Below are 17,881 nucleotides of genomic sequence, written 5' to 3'. Positions count from 1 at the left end.
AATTATAAGCAAAAAGAAGACGTCGGGCTGAGGCGCCAAATTCAGTTTCGGTATATTGTGAGGAGCGTCAGTCGTGTGGGGCTAATTTACAAAGGTTCACTCTAACACGCCTTAGTGTCTGCTGTGTCACTTCGTTGCTTGCGAAGACACGCTTGCGAAGACTGCCGATGATACGGAATAAAGCCGCCGCCGCCTATCTTCACGGACACCTTCTCTACATGTCTGTAGTGGCTGCTGCCGATTTGAACTCGCCGTCAGCCGGTCATATGATGTTACGCGAAACATGTCTGGGCAGATCGGCTCCTTTTAATCGTATATGATTCACAAATTAAAAACAAACAAATGTACGAACCATTTTACCATGCCTAGCGTATAACTAGGCTCTTGTTTACGGGTGCTGTTATACTTTCACTGAACGGTTTTTTACTCGAGTCAGAGATAAAACAACCGCCAACTAATAATAATAATGGTAACTTTATTTGCACGATAAGGTGGTTTTCTAGAGGAGGACAAGGCGAAGCCGAAAGGTCATCCCGAATGTAGGTGCAGAAATCTCCTGTATGGGTGTGGCCGATTGGTGCATGCTCCTTCGATCGCTGAAACACGCAATCTGAAATTTTCGAGAATATATTTGATGCTTTGCATGACACATTTCTTAAATTCGGCGGATCAGCGACGTTGTTTAATTACGTATACTTGCACCTCTGCTCTCATATGGCCCATGTATATACCTGCACAGAGGGGGGGGGGGGGGGGGAGGAGTAAACTTCGTTCGTGTGAGATAGGCACCCGTGTGGTGGGGCGTTAAGAAAAATTATTCTGTCCTTCCCTGGGTGCCTTCGCCAATGAACGGAAACGGCCACTTCTGTTCACGCCCAATTATAAGACCACCCCGCCTGCAGGCGGTTTTGCCTGAAATGCCTGCGGGTTCGGCCGGAAATCTGTCTGTCAACAGAGACCGCCTAGGAAGCATGTTGAGGTAACACCATAGCCTCCTTTAAAGGAGGCTATGGGTAACACACATATGCGCTTTCTTGGGTCGCGATGGGACCGTCATGTATTTTGTGCAAGGCGAAGTCGACGAAGGATATACGTCTCCCTTGAAAAGTAAATTAATTTGAGTGCACCTATAAATTGTTATTACCGCTCATTAGTTCAATCATAGTGGTTAATTTTGAAACAGCTGCCAAACATAACTATGGCAGGTGAATCAGACTGCCTAGCATGAGACTATCAATCGCTAATATAGAGTATTCAGACAATGTGCATTGCATATGGCAGTCATTAAGAAAGCCGACAAATTGAACTCTCAATTTTATTATTTGCGACAGTTACATCTGCACGTATCGGTTCAGCCAGGGCCATCTGGAGACGTTCTTCAGCTGTATACACTATATAAAAGGAAGGAATGCAATATACGAATGCGATAGAACGAAGGAATTTGATATGTGTAGCACAGCCTTCTCATTTATGCCAACATCAAACCGGTGGCCACAAAGGTGCCACACCAGACCTTGTAGAATTTCCACGCTTCCATTCCAGCGTGCTCACAGCAACAAGGATGATGACGAAGTTGCATTACCGAAGCTGGGTTCCAGTAATGCTGTAGCTGATTATGGAAGTTCTGGCTAATGCTCATTCAGATTGTGGTCATCAGCATTCTTATTTTCATCAAAAATAGTGGGCCATCGCAATGCCATCAGTCCATGTATCAGAAGCAAAAATAAACACAGAAAAAGCAAGAGGGTCATATGTACAAGCAATTCTTATCCAACAAATTTTATTTCACCACCAGTAATACCACCAGACCTCTAGGGAAGTTTGTGATGGTAAGAGCAAGGCTAAGATGACCTAATGTGCGACTTCAAAGAAAGGAAGAAACTGTAGAAGAAAGCTAGGGAGGTTAACCAAGGAAAGAAGAAGAACTGTCCAGCTGGCTGTGCTACATGTGGAAATGAGAACAGTAAACTTGAAAGGAAAGGAAAGGACTGGCATAAAATAAAGGATAAAAAATTCGGGAGAAAAAAAAACATAGCGAGGAAATGGCCAGTACAAAGACAGCACCATGGGCGAAAAAAAGATAGGCATAAAAGAAGCAGGCAAAATGACGAAATGGGCAAACGAAGGATGCTGCATGCTGGTAACACCCCTACAGCACCTGTGACTGTTTTTCTCTCTTAATCACTGCAATCTGCTTCTTCAAGGCAAGAACTGATTTGGCTACTTCAGCTCCATCTTGTCTAAAACCACTGAAATATGTCTGATTTTCTGTGTACATAATGTAAATAGGGTACATAATTTCTAATTTTTTAAAATTTCTCCTGAAGTGTCTGCTCCATCGTGGAAGCTTTCGTGACTAACTGCCTTTGCTTTGTTGATTTTTTGCTCTTTTATGCTGCCTCTGCTTGTATTTGTTTATTTCGTTCTTCTCCTCTTCTCCAGTGCTTAGGTTTTTTATCATGAAATTGTTTTTTCTTCGAAAAGGTTTTTTGGCTTTTAACCCTGTCTGTTTATTGACTTTAAACCTGCCATAGCTTTGCTGGAAATAGTTAATTCTTCACACAATTTTCCTCTTTTTTTATTCTGGGAGAGGGGGCATGAAATTTTAAAAGGTAAAGAGCCCTGCAGCGACTAATGAACACTTGCACTACTTTCTTTGTAGTTGGAAGTACTGAAAGCTATAGTTCCACAAACCCAGAATGGAAATGCACGTTCTACATGATATCTTCTAGTCTCTGGTTTGCTTTTGTCGAGATTTTGTTTAAGCTGCTATTAAATAGAATTATTGCGACCTAATGTAACCTGACAACATTATTCATGTACGTTGTGTGACATCCCCAAGCATATAATCAATGACAAATCCTCTAAGCGTATAACTAGAAAAACGAAAATCTCTTGAGAGAGTTTCTTGATGCACATAACTCAGTAATATTAGGCTTGGGTATTTCACGGTTATTGAATCTAAGCTAATGCAAGGGCCACTACCTAAAAGCATTTCAACTGGAGAAAAAAGTTGACACACGTGCTGCAGGGGCCTCGTAGACAGGCACAGGAACAGGCACAGAAAGCATGTTTGTTTAGCATAAAGTGCAGTCACAAATACGATTTCCATTTACATGCATTTCTTGGAAGCGTCGTCCAGTTTGAACTTCCATCCGCTAGAAAAGCAAGTAGTTGTAAAGAGCACCTCAATAGATTGCAAAAAAAATCAGCTGACGCATACAGGGGGGGGGGGGGGGGGGGGGGGGGGGGGGGAGGCATGTGAAACATGTTGAAATAGCGCTGTACAGACGGGACAACAAAGAAAAGACTACACAGGACTAGCGCTGCATATCAACTGAACTTTTTTAGCACACACAAAATGATATATACAGAAACAGCGCATGCGCGAATACAGGGGAAGCCACCAGGAAAAAAATCAGGGGAAAAAAGCAATCAAGGGGAAGGGATTTCTTGTTAAAGGAAGCAGGAAAATAAATGGACTGGGGATATTATTAAGCTCTCATGGGAGCTCACCTGCATTTAACACAGTCTGCAAGCGGGAATAGTTGGGGAAATAGGATAGGAGAAAGAAAAGTAAAGATTAGAAAGGTGAGGAAAGAGTAGAGGAGTAGTTCCACTGTGGTCGATTCCGTCGCACACAACACACCACGAACACTGTTGGCTGGCGTAATGCTGCGTCCGGGAGACGAGAAACCTCGAAGGGAACAGTGAAGCGCGGAGGCGAGCATGGTGCGACGAAGAGCGAAGTCTGCGGCGGTCCCGACCGCTTTGGAGACGGGTACTGGGAAGGGGGGGGAGCTGGCACTCGACCGCCCACACCAGCAGAGCGAAAGCCAGGCGACGTCCAACAGCCCGCGCTTGCAACGGGCCGCCGAAATGAAGCCCCTCCCAAGCACAGGAGCACGAAAAAACACGTCCGCTCAACTCCGAAGCGACGACCGAACTCTCCTGACGCACCCGCAAAAGCTACCTCTCCGAGCGTACGAAGTACCCGCTAATCTAGGCGCTACCCTTTTCAGTTGCGGAGAATGCAAAACTGCATCTAACGGGGCAGCATTACACAAAAGTTCGCTACCTACCACAGGAAAAGCTTCACACAACGTTTCTGCACAGCAAAGTTTTCACGGCGCACTCACAGCAACGGTGGCTGCCATGATAGAGTGTACTAGAAGTTTTAGAGTGGCCCGACCGGCCGCCCGGAGAGGTGCTCGTTTCGCGCAGAAAATAGCGGCGGCGCTGTAGTCAACAACAACTGAAAGCGGCGGCTGGCCGCGCGTACGGCCGCGCGCCCAGTCGGGCCAGGAAACGCTGCTTCTTTACGCGCGGAGCGCTCGAAATTTGTTCTGCGGGACATCCAATTGCTTCAATATACTGTAGGTATAGTGGACTGTGGGTAACGAAAGGAATAATAAACGCTGCAGCTCATTTTGCGTTAGTTTTGCCTTTCCCGCTCGACAACAACGAAAAAATTACGGATTTTTCTTAATTGAGCGCAACATTCTTAGCGAATTGTAAATAAAGTATTTGCATCGACATTTTGGCTATTCCAACTTCCCATCAAAATTTATTTTGCGCGAAATTGCCTGATATGAACCAGTTCATGATTGTTTGATGACTGTATCCTTATTGTGCTGCTTGATGGACATAATTGGTCGACACAAATGACATGAAAAAATATGAGGACTGGGATGATGGCTTTTCAGAAGAATTTCTTATTTATTGCCACACACTTTACGCTCCGACTGCAGTTATGTGGGTTAATATCATAGGTTGTGTTTGTTTTTTTATTGCGTGAGTTGTTATTTAAGCAGTGGCCCGCTTGTGATAATTAGGGGTCACCGTGGTGTTAATGTTGTCGCCTGTCCGAACAGAAAATTACACGCGCAAGGGAGATATCTTTTTAAATAAAAAAGGGATAGCCGAGCGGTTATCTCAGTTGTTCCAATCACCGTCTTTCACAGAACTATGCCCAAAACATTCTATTAATCGCACCACCTTTCACCTGGTTCGGTCAAGAAAGGATTTCAATCAAATTAACACAAATTTAATTCACAAGTATGCTGAGAGTATAATTAGACGCACATAAAACCAAAGCGAAGCATAGATCAGAAAATATATTGACCGCGACAAAAATGAAATATAACACGGGAAATCATACACAAAGTCAAGAAAGCTAACATAGTGGTTCAAATAAACGGAACTAGAACAAAATACACATTGTGTTTTCATTTTCAATAGCCCAGCATATAAAATGTTACGCGGGAAATCATGCACGAAGTCTACACAGGTAACGGTTTGGGAATGACGCTAACAAGGAGATTTAAATTGACATTTTTGGCCAACCCATTTTCATAACTCGGCTGCAATCATTAGCGACGGCTAAGTTTAAGGTGTTGCTCCCGCCTTCGCATGTAATCACGAAACTTGTTTAAACCTTTTATATAGAAATGAATCCGTGTCACAATGTATACAAAACCAACCAAATTTGCTGTCAAGGTCTCGCTGTGCTGGTCGCAACCAACGCCGTTAAGGTGTTTGTTGTGAATAAGGGCTGCAACACATCCATAACGCTGTCATGGTGGAGCTCCTTGTCGCTGAAGCAACCGGTAAAAACGTCGTAGAGATCGCTAATAAACTTTAAAAATGCACGGAAGGATTGAGAAGTCCCCCAAAATTACAAGCCTGAGGTAGTAAATACAGCGGCATCTTCCCCTGGCATGCAGGAAGCAGTAGTTGGTCCTGCAGACTTATTTTGGCACTTCATTTTCACACACTTACTGACCAAGTGCCTGCGACATAGTACGTTAATAAAATAAGAAAGCCCACTAATGACAGTACAAGCACCAACGTTAAAGGTATCTCATAAGAAGGCTCTTAATATTTTCGTTCCAAATAGGAACGTAAAAAAACAGCAAACTTTTTTCAGCCTATAGAATGTGCGCCCCGCCGCTTTTGCTTCACGCGCCGAGTCAAGAAGGGCAAGGGAAAACATTCCTTGTGCCTGTCCGTCAAATTAATCCCTCGTTAACTTGAACTCATGCTATCTCAGAATATATTCTCGAAACTTTTTCTTACCGTGTGTTTACCTCCCATAGGCCATACGCATTTGCCCGCTTATCTCGAAACGTTTTTTTTTTTTCGGAGGACCACGGATATATACCCTAGTAGCACAAATTGTTGCCGCAACGTTTCTGCCGTGTTGCCAATGTTGTGTAACGTTAGGCAACGTTACACAACGTGGTGACAATGTTGCCGAATGTGGGCCAACATCAATTGGACACATTCAGCAACATTCCCGCAACATTTACAATCAACGTATAGGCAACGTTGCCCGTATGCACATTTTTCACGTTGCAGCAATGTTGCCAAATGTGGGCCAACGTTGGAGACATTCAACAACATGCACGCAACGTTTACAAACAACGGATGCGCAACGTTGCCCGTATGCACATTTTTTCACGTTTCAGCAATGTTGCCAAATGTGGGCCAACGTTGGACCCATTCAAAAACATTCATGCAACGTTTACAAACAACGGATGGGCAACGTTGCCCGTATGCACGTTTTTGCACGTTCCAGCAATGTTGCCAAATGTGGGCCAACGTAAAATCAGCGTTGGACGCATCCAACAACATTCACGCAACGTTTAACGCGTTTAACGCATAGGCAATGTTGCCCACATGCACATTTTCTTGCGTTGCAGCAATGTTGCCAAATGTGGGCCAACGTTGGATACATTCATGTAACGTTTAAAAACAACGCATGAGAAACTGCCATTTACACGCTTTTTTCGCGTTGCAGCAATGTTGCCGAATGTTGGCAAATGTCATATTTATGATGATAAACGATTTCACGTGGAGTTACATAAGCTGCCTAAAAATTCAAATGATCCCGTACAGCACACTTGAATGTTTGCGATATAGTTACAGGATACGTTAATTTCGGGAGTGTGGTTAAAAGTGATCAACGCGTACGTACAGTTTCTACATATTTAGCAATGCTCACGAAAAACCTTCAAATTAACATTGTCTGTATACATGTTTATCTAGGTTGTCGCAATATTCAGGAATGTTGAATGTATAGCAGCTTTCCATTTATTTATTATGTGAAACACCACACTAACCCATGTTTTGGAGAAATTACGTCGCCTATAAAAGTTCAAATGGTTATGCCCAATGGACGTCTTAGCCACAGTTCACTGCAACGTTTTTAGATTAGGTTGGTTTAGAAAATGTTGGTTCACTGTACCATCGCCTCGTGTACTTTAATTACTGTACTTTAGCTGCATATAATACGGCACTTACACGCACACGCACGCACATAAATGAAATCCCCATCGTCAGCCTGTCTACTGCAGGACGAGGGCCTCACCCATGCAGGAAAGAAAAGTATTCTTTCCTCCTTGCACGGCACTTGCTTCGCGCCATCTCCGCGACCCCGACCTGCCCCGACATACAACCTCCCTCCTCGCCCGCTCCATCGCAAGGGGAAAAAACGTGGCCGAGCCTTCTCTTCTCGCGCAAACCCTGCCGCAGCCCAAAACGAAGAATCTGACGCCCCCGCGCCGGCTCCCTCCTTCGCCCTGAGCACGACTTTTGAAGCTCCTTTCATGGCGGCCGAGCTCGTGCAGGTCATTCAAAATGCAAAAAGGAAAAGTGCGCCCGTAGCCGAGAGGCAGCACTCGCGCCTTCTTGACTTTGCAACTTCCACTTGTCTTCCGGCACCCTCCCTGCTCAATTTGGCCTCCTACTTGTCCCTCCCATCCTAAAAAAGAACAAATCTCCCAAACTTTTCTCCTCTTTTCGTCCTATTTCATTCACGAGCGTTGCCTCCAAAATTCTCGAATCCATGGCGCTCGCACGCCTCGAATTACAAGTATGCACGAATCTGCAACTTGAACCCTGGGCCGCAGACGAGTTTTCCTCGCCAGCGCAGTGCCATTGGATTCAATTGCCGACCTTGTCTCTGCACTAGAAAACGCGAAGGCTACCAAAAACCGTGGCCTTTGTCGTCCTTTTGAACATTCGCAAAGCCTTCGACCGCTTACGCCACGAGGCTATTCACGATGCAGTAAAACGCTGCAAAATTACTCGGCCGTCACCCTCATCTCCCCCGACGTTACAAGACTGGACGAGGCCCGCCACTCCATCGCGCAAGAACCAAACAAGCAATACCCATACGCGTGGGTTGCATCATGCAATGCACCCGCTCGCATCCCAAGCATCAAATTTGGGTGACAAGAATCCTGCCTACTCAGCAGGCTCCGTAACTGGCTCCGTACTGCAGCCTCCGTACCAGTGCTCACCTACAACTGAATGAGAAAATCAACAGTCCCACTTGTTCTTCATCCACATAAATCAAGCAGCCTAAAATATAGAATCCAATTCGCGAATCAAACATAAAGGCAAACCAGATTTCGCTCAAATTCCAAATCAAATAACTACCCGCTCTTCATTTAAAATATGAGTTACAAACAGGCCAGAAAATATTTTGGAGCTGGAAAGACGGGGATGAGGGGAGATTTGAACTAAGACACACTTTGTGTGGCTGGGGCCCCTTTATGTACACCACGCTATGAATGCGAATTCTCAGTGCAAGGAAAAATGTAAATTTGTGGACGTCCTATAACACACTTGCAGTGATATCGCATGGATGTCCACAAGCAGATGATCTTGGGTGAAACATATTGTATGGACATCACATGAATGTCCTGAAATGACATTGGATATTGTGACCATTTGTGGATATCCTATGGACTTTCGTGGTTTGCTGGGTTCAGAGGCAGACCGCAAAATCCCTACATCGATGTGTGATCATTTAGAAACACAGCTCTCGAAAAACTGCAGAAATGCATGTGGAGAAGTGTCACGCTGAGCGTGTAGATTCCCCCATGAAATCTTAAAGGAACCGTGAACGTTTGAACGTTTCTCAAAACGAAAGAAACGCGTGGTGCCGGTCCGACGGATGGCGTAGCCAAACTCGGCGGCGGCAGATCCGTTTATTTTAGTCCCTCATTTGTTGGATGATCACAAAATATTATCTTAGAGTGGATGCAGCCTCGAATAAAATAATACCGCTATTCCGCGCATCGTGCGTTACAAGCCAGGTGCTGCACCGTTCTAAGACGGTCATTTTTTTCAAGATGGCCACCGGCTGTTCCATGAATGAAATTCGTTTTTATTTCATTTTTTTAGTAAGCGGGTAAATCTCATCGCCGTTCTTGGTGTTAATGAAAATATACCACAAATATGGCACCTTCGATTGAAGGTTGAGCGCGAACAAAATATTTTTTTGTTCAGGAAAAACTTACAAAAACACTCATTTATTGCTGTATCATTTTGTAAAGCTAAAAAAATACACTAACAGGCTTCGTTTACGTTGGAGAACAGAATTTTAACAGGTCAGGCAGGCAGATTCCCGATCATAGCCAATACTTTCTAGCCTCACTAAGTTATCAGTGTCGTGCGTGAGCTCGCGTCATCCGCAAATTACCCCGCAATGATCGTGTTGGCAGTGGCATTTCTTTGTGTTGCACATGGGCCCGCGGCGATTTCCTCCACGTGTAAGAAATCCAACTTCTATTATTAGTCACGCAGGCGTAATTATTATAATCATCGAAAAACTACGTCCAATAAATATAAATACAGTAGTCACTCGTTATAACGAAATCGCTTTATTCGAAATATCGCTTCATTCGAAATTTATTCTGGTCCCAACCCAAACGGATGCATTTTAGGCCGCATTACTCGAAGCGCCAGAAGAGCTTGACCCGCTTAGAGCGAATTAAGTGGCGAGCGGTGGCGTCGCCGTGCCGCGGTGACCCAGTGGCGAGTCAGGCTGTCAACATGGCAGGTCAACACAAGCTGGTACTTCGCCGGCGGTTTTCTCGAGCCGGTCATGCTCGATTCGGGTGATCCCCATTTTGGGAAAACGGTCCAAATGCGTGGTAGGGTCATTGAACTTCGTCGCAACACATTGGTCAAGGGCGTGGACACGACGGTGCGCGAACACTGGCAATCGAACCGTAGAATTGGCAGTGTCGCCGACAACGAGGCGCCGAAGAACTCTTGTGTTGCAAACTTCACGGCTGCACAACTCGGGAAAACAATTCCCAGTGATCATGCAATGCCCCTAATGCGAAACCGATCAGTTTTCATGATTGTGCTTTGTACGCCTAATGAGCGGTTAATCTTTTTATTATTACTATTTATTTATTTTTTGAGCTCAACAAACAACCTCCGTCTCGAGCCACGGCATCTGCGGCGCTTTTCAGCGCAAAACTCTCGTATAGCGTTTCGTGACGCCCGCACGCCCCCCTATAAAAGGGGCACTGCCGCTGCCAATTTTTGTGGGCGGCGACCATAGCCTCCTGCATTGCTTGGTCAAATGGTCAAATTGTAGCAGGGGTTGCTCTCGCCCGGCAAGAACATGAAACAGCCACCACAGCTTACTCTGAATAACGTTTTGCTTCAGTGAATACATTATGGTTTGATTCCTCGCAGCTGTTGCGTATAACAAGCTAAACTGGTTTAGCTTTTCTCGAGTGGTTGCTTACATCAATATACCGCTTATAACGAAATTTTTCGCCGTCTTGCTGACTTCGCTATAACGAAGGATTACTGTATCTGTATTCTACATGTTTCCTCTTAGTTTTACGGAATAGCAAGCTCAGTTTAAGCCAATCTTTGCAGCGCGTTATTTGTTTTCATCAGTAAACATGCAATAACAAGAAGTTTGTGTTCCCCCTCGCCCCCTACTTGTTGCTTATCCCTGCTCCATTTATATGTCCCATTTGAACTTCAGCCTTCGTAATATCGCTCAAAAACAGTCACTTTCAAAAGCAATCATGACTTTTCTATACTCGTCGTGCTAGTCGCACTTTTCTTATGGAGTTGATGAACAAATTTTTACTTTTTTACGGTGAGGTGCCCACAATAATTTGAAGATATGACTCAACAACGAAGCACCTTATTTCTATACCCGTTTTTTTTTTTTTTCATTCACTTTTCCTAAAGGTATATACGCATACGACGTATACACGCAAAAATTTCTTGGCGGCGTGCATCTGACACATGAGTTTCTTGAGGACAGATTGGACTTACAATAACTCTAAGCGGCCGCTTTTGTTGGCTATGGACGCGCTTCCGTGAAGTCCAGTCCCCGCGAAATTTGTGAACGTGTGCAATGAAACGTCGCTGTGCCACACCTAGTAAAAAGCCAATCAAATTATATAGGTACGACAGTCACGCTCTGAAAAATCAATACCTGCAGCGTAAATCAACTTAGATCCGTGTAAATGACACCCAAATAATGACGTGTTTTAAGCAGAATTTCACTGATGTACGAAACCAACTTTTCCATTTTGCGAATGCGCTCTTATTGGAACATCCGCGCGCTCAACGGTTCGCACCAGCCCCTGCAGGCCGTGTCGCTCATGCAATTGGTATACCGATTGTCTCATCTTATAGTGTGATTTAGTTATTCTAGAAACCCACCACAGTGGCTGTTGTGCTAGCGCTGAGTCCAAGGATTGAGCCCGAGGACGCGGGCTCGATTGCAGGCCGCGGCAGCCGCTTTTTGTGTGTGTGTGTGTGTGTGTGTGTGTGTGTGTGCGTGCGTGCGTGCGTGCGTGCGTGCGTGTGTGTGTGTGTGTGTGTGTGTGTGTGTGCGTGTGTGCGTGTGTGTGTGCGTGTGTGTGTGTGTGTGTGTGTGTGTGTGTGTGTGTGTGTGTGTGTGTGTGTGTGTGTGTGTGTGTGTGTGTGTGTGTGTGGAGGCGAGAAGCGGAAATGCCCGTGTGTTCGGGATTTCGATGCACGTTAATTAGATCCCCAGGTAGTCAAAATTAATCCGGAGCCCTCTACTACGGTGCGCCTCATCGCCTGTGTAGCGTCGGCGCATGAAACCTCATAATCAGTCAAATCAGATATTTTAGGGCGATTTTAACACATCATTAAACTTAAAGAGCAAAACACAGCTGCTGAGCACCGATAAAGCCGCGCAGCTTTCACCCTCAACTGTGCGTTGTCACGTATGGCCAACTATCGGGCTGTTTTCGTGAGTCTTTTACAAATGCCACTCGGGTGCGTTTTTGTCCATGTGCATGCCGCATATATCCAGGAAACTGACCAAATGCACAGCGCCTGCTAATTAACCCAACGCGCGCGTGAAACGGACGGCGCAGCATTTCGACGTCGTGAGGCACGAATGAGAACTTGGGTTTCATTGCCGTGTGTTATTTTGCAATCATTATTTGCTGAATAAATAAACAAACTGGAATTTCAACAAGAAAATAGCTTTTTATGCCATCGTCAAACGGTATCTACTCCGACTTGGCTTCCTTTACGTTCCATAGCCGCTCACTTCACCATGATATCATACCGAAATTTAACGCGGCCTCTTTACAATGGAGATGTGGTCTTTTGGGAAACGTGTACCATATGGAAAGACAAAGTGATCGGGAATACGCCGTGTTTTTCATTCGACGTGTTGGCCGTATCTTTAAGAAGTTCGCGCACATTTCTTTCATAACTGCCTGAAAACAGCATCCAGAAATGACTTCCCAACTTTCCTTTCCTATTGTTAAAACATTGCGCGCCTTCCTTTGGTAGTAAACGGTTGCATTATAAAAAGGTAATCGTGCATCGACAAGGAAAATTTCCAGTTCCATTTTGCTAAGTTTTCACAAGCGACTCGCACTGTTAACTTTCTCTCTTAAAGGAGTACTGACACCAAATTTTTGCTTCATGTTTTTATTCGTTAGGTGTAATAGGTGTAATATTTGGTAAATGTTGCCGTGAATGAGTATTCTAGCGATTGCGCGGTATACAATGGCGACCTTCGGAAGCCTATTTATGGCCCCTTTAAAGCATGCATGGCCGGGTTGTTTTATGTTGCCGCCTGTATATCCTTAAACAAAAATAATCTAGATAGAAGGCTCAAACATTGCCTTGTTGCTGGATCCTCATAATTGCTCGAAAAAATTAATTTACTAGAGAAATTTTATATGCAAGCTATGTAAATTTCTGTGCATCATATGGGTGTGCGAGCCGTATACATGTCGCCAGCTAATTACAATCGTGTGTTTTCCCTTCATATATACATTGCCGCAGTAATTACGGTTGATTTATAAAATAGATTAAAGCCCAAAGTTCATGTACTTTAAATTGCCCCCTTCTTGTGACATTTAGTCACTGTTATAGCCCCTCTGATCAGCGAACGTTCCAACTAGTCCACACCTTGCACCTTTGTTTGAAATAGACAACATGAAGTGGGCTGTTTTATATTTCAACTTCCCCATAGACATTTCACCTACCTCGAGCGCCAAAGTCAGAGCACCATGATATTGTAACATATTTATTTATTTATTTATTTATTTCACATACCCTCAAGCGCTTACGCATTGTAGAGGGGAGTGGGGTACAGAAAAAACAGAAAATGTAAAGGAACACAACTGCGGCACTAACAAAACACTCACACAAAAACACGTGGGCTGACATGTTGCACTGGTAATACAAAAAATTGACAGAACAGCAGCACTGCAAAAACAACCCAAAAGATAGCATAAGCTATGCTAATCCGCACACGTAACATAATAGTATGAAAATTAATCATGCCGCATCGTCGCCCAAGAAAAAAGCACATAAAGTCTGACGAAAAAGAGTAAAGTTCGGTATCTGCGCAATGTCGCTAGGTAGACGATTTCAGTCATTTGCCGTATTTGGAAGAAATAAATAAAAGTAGGTATTCGTGCGACATTGTGTTATCGCGACTTTATGTTGGTGATCTATACATGAAACAATAAAACAAAACAAAGACCTAACCCTGGTGTGACACCCATTTTCCAGGAGATACTGCCTGTACGAAAGCTCATTGGCCTATTTCAAGGATCTTTTCTCATTATACAAACGAACCTTCCAAGTAACCTGAAAATTTTTGCTCTTGTTCCCTTCCAATAGCACTGCACACACTATCTTCAGATTTTTCCTGGTGTAATTTTTATTCGTAAGAGGTTCCAATGCATCGAACACTTGTCGCGTTCTGCTTGGCGCGAAACGAAATACAGCAGGGCGCCAGGCGTTCTCGGAACCCCGCCTTTTTCCGAGACTTCAGCTGGGAATCAGGCACGCTGTCTCGCGCATTCCTTTCTTCCTGCATGCCTTATTTTTTGTTTTCGTCGACGCTCCGTCCCGTCCCGTCCCTTCTGTGTGTCGCGAAGGAAGTTTCAGCAGCCGAGCGCGAAGTGGGGGATGGCCGAAAAAAAAAAAAAAGACCGAAAGAAAAGGCTTTCGTCCTTGGCCAGCGTCCTACCCTCCTCTCATACGCGCACACGTGCGCGCCCCTCGCAGAGGGGTCCTCCCCTCATGCTCCTTTGCGACTGGCAGCCGGCGGTGGGTTGGGAAGAGTAGACGAAATGCGCGCGCTTTTTTCAGAAAGGAGCAGCCATAGTGACAATCAAACGGAATTGAGAAGGAACCATGTCATACGAAATATTGTTGTGTGGCCGCATGTTACGGCGAATATTTGCGGGCCGGAAAGTTCATAGCAACCGACCAGTGAAGGTAAGCGCTCGATTTTCTGAGCTCACCTCGTTCTTTCGAATGCAGTTTACTTCGTAAAAGAGCGGGAACAAGATTGCCCTCCCGTTTCTAACTTCTAAGCATATCCTTGCTTTTGTGAATGCGTACGGTTGTAAAAGGGGAACACGTATTCACTTAAATTTTATCAGGTGGGCGCTCAGTAGTAGATTTTTTGTTATGATGCTGAAATCGAATGTATATATGTTCTGCAAGAACCTTGATATGTACGATTGGCTTTTAATTTACTTCTCGCCGCAGCTGCTCACGAACGCGAAAAATACAACTAATAAATATAACTTTGTTATGTTTAATTTCACGCGAGTTTCGGCGGCATGCTGTAACGGAACACAATTTAGCGTTGCAGTTAAGCCATATGTCATCAGCTGCTTATGCGAACCATCTTACGATGTAAAACAACGCCTGACGTCTTTGTAGTATTCACATATTTTCCATGTGAAAGGCTGGTCTACGTCGGATGCTTATAACTATAAAGAAAATAAATGACAAAAATAAATAAATAAAATGATCAAAAATAAATAAAAATAAGAAAATAAAACAGCTCAAGCCAGTTTTTAGCACATTTTTCGAGAGCAAAAGGTAAAATTAGGCAACCAAGAAAATACACGGTTGTAATTTCATCTAGTTGTACACGTAATGTTTCCCTTCTTTACATTTGCCTGTTTACTAATTTTTGTTCGTTGCGTTTTTATGTTTATGGCCATTGAGGTAATTATCGTCCTCTTTCAATGATTGCCGACGTACCACGTCGTCATCAGTTGGTCGCGACTTCTCTTGTTAATTGAAAATTCTCTGGCAAGCTGTCTGATCGAAGACTTTTCACTTAATTACTCAATGGCCTGGAAAGAAAGCTGTAAGGTATTTTATATAATTCAGTATTTTGTCCTTTTCTGTTTTCCAGGGATGCTTGAGAAACCAACTCAAGCGATGTGCGTCATAAAGTTGGCACGGGCATTAGAAAAAGTTAAACAAGCAAGACAAAGTGAAAAGTGAAGAGGCCTGTTTTGCTATAATATTCCTTCCTAAAGGTAAGGTTTTCTCTATTAGCTAAAATTTGCTTCACTTCAGTTTTCTGAACCACTTCTATACACTCTGTTTTGTTTCAGAAATACCTTATGATTTACCAGCACCACAACATTGACACACGAATAAGCTCATCTGGCAGCAAGCGTCATCCAAACTGCAGGTGAGCTTCTGAGCACCCTGTGTGTTAGAGCAATGCCATTTTGTTTGTTTTCCAGGAATGGCAGTCAAACCTCATTTGAAGTGCCAGTACAAGAAAATTGATGAGGCCATATTGTATGCCAAAAGTCCTGGTGTTCTGAGAGGTGAGACATTGTCTATGCTGTAACAACTTTGCAACTTCTCCTAAACTACAGCTTTTTTTCATTTCGCAGAAGCGTGGCAGTAACAACCCCATGTTACTGGGTTCATGGCCGTCAAGTATGTCATCAAACTGACTTGTCAAGGCAGAAGAACAAGCAAGCCCAGGAGGAGAAAAACGAAGACAACGGCTGAAACAGCGTACTTGCGAAATTCAATTGCATTAACACAATACGTATTCGGATCGATTGTTAATGGTAAAATAAAACGCACATGTTCTTTCATCTTAAAGAGTGTCAGTGTTGTTATTTACGCTAGCTGGCATGTTCCTTGCTTTAAAATTCCGCCATTTCTTAGTTTGTTATTTTGCCGGACTGCCTTAATTGTGTTGGTCAGTGTAGGGATCAAATGTATGAACATGCAGTCTAAAATGCCAGTTTATACCTTTTAGGAGTTCATGAGGACGAGGTGTGAAGTGCTCGCTTATCATGCAGTCAACAATCGTCTGTCTAGGAAAAAGTTAACCTATAATATTTTCATCTAGTTATTGTTGCATGTATATTAGATACATGTAACTGTAAGTTACCTGTACATTGCTGCAATATCATCGCTTCGTAAGAGAAACATTGCTTGAACGTCATATCAACAGTGCGCGGATGCGGCCCTCGTGGGGAAAAAACGTATCTGTAAAGTCGCGGTAACGTTGTAGGAAGCATCGCTTGAACATGATAGCGACGTTTTCTGAATGTTACCCACACGTTGGAAAAATATAGCTGGAAAGTTACCGCAAAATTGTAGGAATGTTATTGCAACTTCATAAAAACATTGCTTGAACGTTGCAGCAACGTTCTTTGTATGCTAACTTCATGTTAAAAGTGTGGATCTAAAGTTGCTGCAAGATTGTAGCAATGTTATCACAACGTCCGAATGGTACAGGGATATGCTTAAATGTGGTATGCACGTTGCGAAAATGTAGCTGAAAAGTTGCTGCAATGTCATCAGAAAACGTCTCATAACGTTGTTCAAATGTGTCCCGCACGTGGCTGGAAGGTTGCTCCAAGAGTGTAGCAACGTTGACGAACGTCAGAAACAACGTTATCCAAACATTAAAACAACACCCTTAAAACGTTGCCCCCATGTTGGAGCAATGCTAATATCATGTTGACGCAATGTTTCTGGGAAACATTGCACTAACGTTAAAAAAAGCGGACATTAGCCACGTTTTGGCAACGTTAAGGGGAAACGTTGTGGAAATGTTCGGGCAACATTCTGTGCTACTAGGGATATTGAAATATGGCAGAGAGGACACAAGGCAAAGTCCGCTACAGGCAGCTGATAAGGTCCCCGTTCGAATGCTTGCTCTCACTACGCACCGAACGCGGCCGCGAAATGCAAGTTTAATTACGCGGACTACGCGTACCCGTTACCGGAATGATGTCTGGCGCGTACATCATTGAGAAAGCTGTGGACGACGCAGCTGATCATGCGGAGGAGGAGGAGCCCCCAGAAGTGACTATGACGGCAGATACAACATACAACAACGGCCGATACAACATAGATGCTGCGTCTGCTTCGTAGCAAGGTAGAATGTAGCGGTGGCGACCACCAATTCATACGATGCATTGAGAAGCTCGAGTATGCTTTTCTGGTATGCAGATGCGAACGCGACACAGCTGAGCACAAAACAGTTCTTTCTTCTGCAATAATAAAAGTTTATTTTTCCTGCGAATTATCTTGCCTTGATAACGAAATCTCCCCTGTGCAATAGTGCTTTTGTTAGAAGCACTAGCTGCTTTTCAGGGACCTAGCCACAAATTTCCTGCATTTGACTTAACTCGAAACTCCGCGCTTATCTCGAAATTTTCAGCTAATTTTACGACTTTGAGTTAACAAGAGATTACTGTAGATCAACAACGTTCTCAGAATACGCATCAAAACATGAGAAAGTATTTGGAGGGGGCGG

General features: G+C 44.0%; 1 long non-coding RNA gene across 3 annotated transcripts; it reads left to right on the top strand.

Annotated features, from left to right (window-relative positions):
* Positions 1-14,427: 14,427 nt before the first annotated feature.
* LOC144157960 (uncharacterized) lies at positions 14,428-16,149 on the top strand. Of its 3 annotated transcripts, XR_013319915.1 has the most exons (5): positions 14,428-14,559; positions 15,497-15,623; positions 15,702-15,781; positions 15,837-15,923; positions 15,993-16,149. It is a non-coding gene; the product is annotated as an uncharacterized LOC144157960 (long non-coding RNA). The 3 variants fall into 3 exon arrangements; XR_013319914.1 differs by having other exon boundaries at positions 15,702-15,923; XR_013319916.1 differs by lacking the exon at positions 14,428-14,559 and adding an exon at positions 15,283-15,303 and having other exon boundaries at positions 15,702-15,923.
* The last annotated feature ends 1,732 nt before the right edge of the window (positions 16,150-17,881 follow it).

The sequence above is a fragment of the Haemaphysalis longicornis genome, unplaced genomic scaffold, assembly GCF_048455015.1.
Source record: "Haemaphysalis longicornis isolate Haplotype H1 unplaced genomic scaffold, Haemaphysalis longicornis Haplotype H1 scaffold_10, whole genome shotgun sequence".
NCBI classification, from domain to species: domain Eukaryota; kingdom Metazoa; phylum Arthropoda; class Arachnida; order Ixodida; family Ixodidae; genus Haemaphysalis; species Haemaphysalis longicornis.
This window is presented reverse-complemented; position numbering and strand designations above follow the sequence as displayed.